This window comes from Lactuca sativa, chromosome 7 (genome assembly GCF_002870075.4).
Source record: "Lactuca sativa cultivar Salinas chromosome 7, Lsat_Salinas_v11, whole genome shotgun sequence".
NCBI lineage: Eukaryota > Viridiplantae > Streptophyta > Magnoliopsida > Asterales > Asteraceae > Lactuca > Lactuca sativa.
The window spans coordinates 29125175-29128670 of NC_056629.2; the positions used below are offsets into that span (position 1 = coordinate 29125175).

The window sequence follows — 3496 nt, forward strand, 5'->3', positions numbered from 1 at the left end:
CCGACATTAACTGCTGCCTACTTCTTCCCCCACTTACTTCTACCTACTGGAACCACCATATCTCCCACTCGATGTTGAAATTGTTAGAAAAAGCCCTAATTATACTCTCAAGTCTAAATATTAGGAATGCAAATCTTGATTCTCGTTTGTTTCAGATTCCCCAAAGATTAATCGAAAAACACACAACGAAGAACTGTAACTTTGCTCCATTAACTTCCCGATTACATCTCGTCATCACCTTTGAAACTTCTGCGTTAGAGACCTAGGTAATGCTTTTATTTTTTCATTTCTTCACATATCTTTTTCTAGTTTTGAATGATTTGGTGGCTCCTATGTAAAAATTTGGACCGTATCCAGCAAAAAAATTGGACATTTTGAATAGAAAGCGAATCTGAATCTAGCACTCTCGATATGATTATCAGGCTCAAAGGAGTGGGCGTCGTTAGGAAGGTCGTCATGGGTCGCTAAGGGCGCTAAACACCTCCCGCTATCTTCCGCCAAAGGGGTCGCCAACCAAGTCTCGCCAGCAGCTTAACGAGAAGAGAGAGAGAGAGAGAGAGAGAGAGAAAGGAGTAAACATGTTCAGGCCTTCATAGTGGTAACTTCCATCCCTAAATCGATTTATGTTCATCTGTTTTTTTTACTTCTCGATTTATTATGTTAATCCATTGTGCATCTCTATTGTTTCTGTTTTTGTTCATATTTCAACGAATTATCAACTCCTATACTCCATTTTTTTTATTTATGTGTTTGATTTCTGCAATTTACCTTTGTCTTTCCATGGTTTTTAGACGAACACCAAGTGTTCGATGAAATTCCCCAGATATTATTAAGTCTTTAGCACCTCTTACATATGTTTTATGAAGTGAGAACTGCTTCATTTGATTATATTCACATGTATCTTTATGTTTTCAATATTTATCCCTTTAATTTATCCTTTTTCTTTATATTGTGACTTCTAATTTGATAAGGGTTACCAAATATTGATGCCTGTGAGGATCAATTCGATAATTTACAATTTATCTTCTAGGCCTTTGAGTTTCAGTAATACAAACCCTAGAGTGCGACTAGCTCCTGTAAGAAGATAATCTGGAAATTACCAACGTACAGAAGATGAAAAAAATACAGATTAACAGGGGAGAACGGAAGTAGAACAGGGGACAAATGACTTTCTGGGAAAATTTCTTTGTTGGTACGCCTTATTAATAAAAACGAGAACGTGATGCCTTTCCTTTTGTTCCATGTTTGATGAGTTAGAAGAAATAAACTTGTAGGTATGGTCTGATTAGGATCCCAGACCCACGTTTGCTGCAATCTTCTAATATTATTTGTTGGTCTGTTTTTTTAGCCCCTGTAATACAGTTTCTTTTTTACTACATGACATGGACTTCACGATTGTTGGTCTGATTTTTTTAGTGTTGTATTACTATTTGCTGTTAGTGTTGTATTACTATTTGCTGAGGATATTTTTGTCATTTTCTTTTATTTCATGATTGTTTTTAACTATTACTATTGTTGCAGGTGGTCACTAGGTGCAATAATGTATGAGATGCTTGTTGGATAACCTCCATTTTATTCAGATGATCCGATAACTGCATGTAAAAAGGTATACCAAGCTGCAACTGATTATTATTTTTATTAGTTGTATATTTATTATTTTGTTGGGTTTACAAAAAAGATCTAAGAAATGCGAAAACAACTATCTATTGGGTGACTGGTTATCTTCCAAAAGATATGCTTCAAGTGGTCATCATTTATGTTCAGGTAAATTTGTATAAAGACGACGCATTACATCATTTACAAGATCTTTGTCTATCTTCCATGGTTTTGACTGAAGTCATTTCTTTTAATAAGCACAATGTTAGACATGCTGGCTAGCATTTTTTTCAGTCTCTGCTTTGTGATTTTGCCTCACACTCTCACAGTATGAAAGTATAAATGAAGTTTTTTTTTTGTTTTTTTTGCCACTAACTTGAATGCAAAACAGGTGTTGGTTTAGATAAGCCAAACGAATGGGGATTTGATACTACACAGGTTGATAATATTCTCAAAAAGTTGAAAGTGGTAAGTTCTTCAATTTTCTTCACCTGAGCCTGTTCTCTCTCTTTTTTTAAGTTTATTAACATAAATTATCTTATTAATCAAAATTTCATGTATATTTTGACAGCAAGCAACACAAACAAAACATGATGAACGTATATATACTTAAGTAACTAATTTGTAATCGTGATGAAGCTTTAGTATTTGTTAACTCATGATCCTTGTTTTCTTATCTCAGAGGATGATGATGAAGAAACAGGCTTACCAAAGGACAATAGTGAAAAAACTACACGTCCCCAAGGAAGGTCATTTTCTTGCTCAAAATCGAATTTAATTCTAAATTGTTCATTATATCCAAATTATTAATACATAGGTATATATTAATATATTATTAGATACAAGAAATGAAAAAGAAACATCGATTTACATACTATATATATTATTAGATTAAGGGGTTGTTTTTTTTTTTTACTTAATGGGCTTAATGGGTTAAGAACTTAATCTTGATTTATTCTACACAAAATGATTTGATGGGTTAAGCCAAAAAAAATTCAGGCTTAATGTATTAAAACACTAATTCTATGCTTGTTTTCCCTTCTTTTTTCTTTCCTCCCAACTCTTCTTTGGAAAGGGTAAAATGATCATTTCATTTCATTAACTAGATGGTTTATTTAATCTAGAATAGAAACATACTCCCAACTCTTCTTTGGAAAGGGTATAATGTTTAAATAAAAAATCAAAAAGTTTACAATTATGATAATCACACTTATTATTTCAGTTTTACCAAAAGGGAATCATGGTAACAGTTGTTTTCCCTAGGCCAATAGAGACATCAAATGCACCTTCATTCTTGATTTATATATCTACATGGTATAATTATTTTTAATTCTTCCTTTTGCAAAAAGGTATGCTTTTGATCAGTAGGAGGCTTTGCTCTCCTTGAAGAAGAGTGGCAAAATTGATGAATTATTATTACAAGTAAAGCCAGCTGTCCATTTTTTTATTTTTTTATATTAACATTTTAAATTTATAAGACTTAACAAGATTACCTCAATCATGCTTTTCAGGGTAAAGAGTACATCTTGTTGCTAAACTCAGATAATTTGGTTGAAGTTGTGGACCCAAGTATCCTGGGAAAAATGTTATAAATTAAACAATTAAACAATAACCAACTATATGATTTTGGGATCCTTATGATATGTACCAGAGATTCTAAATCATCTTATCCAGAAGAACATTGAGTATTGCATGGAGGTAATTACTATAATGCCCTTTTCTTATATTTACTTTGAAAATGTTAATTCTTACCTTTTGTCTATGTAGGATCCACCAGGAGCAGGAAAAACACAAACAATTCTTGGCTTCTTAGTGCCATATTACAAACCAGCTGAGTATATAAGTCTCTTAGTAACTTATGTAGGTAACAATATTGTTCATAGCTGGGCTGTTAATGTTC

At 32.7% G+C, this 3496-nt stretch overlaps 1 long non-coding RNA gene across 1 annotated transcript; it reads left to right on the plus strand.

Annotated features, from left to right (window-relative positions):
* The first annotated feature begins 1122 nt into the window (after positions 1–1122).
* On the plus strand, positions 1123–2392 carry LOC128127019 (uncharacterized). The gene is made up of 4 exons (XR_008225006.1): positions 1123–1192; positions 1522–1606; positions 1988–2064; positions 2279–2392. It is a non-coding gene; the product is annotated as an uncharacterized LOC128127019 (long non-coding RNA).
* The last annotated feature ends 1104 nt before the right edge of the window (positions 2393–3496 follow it).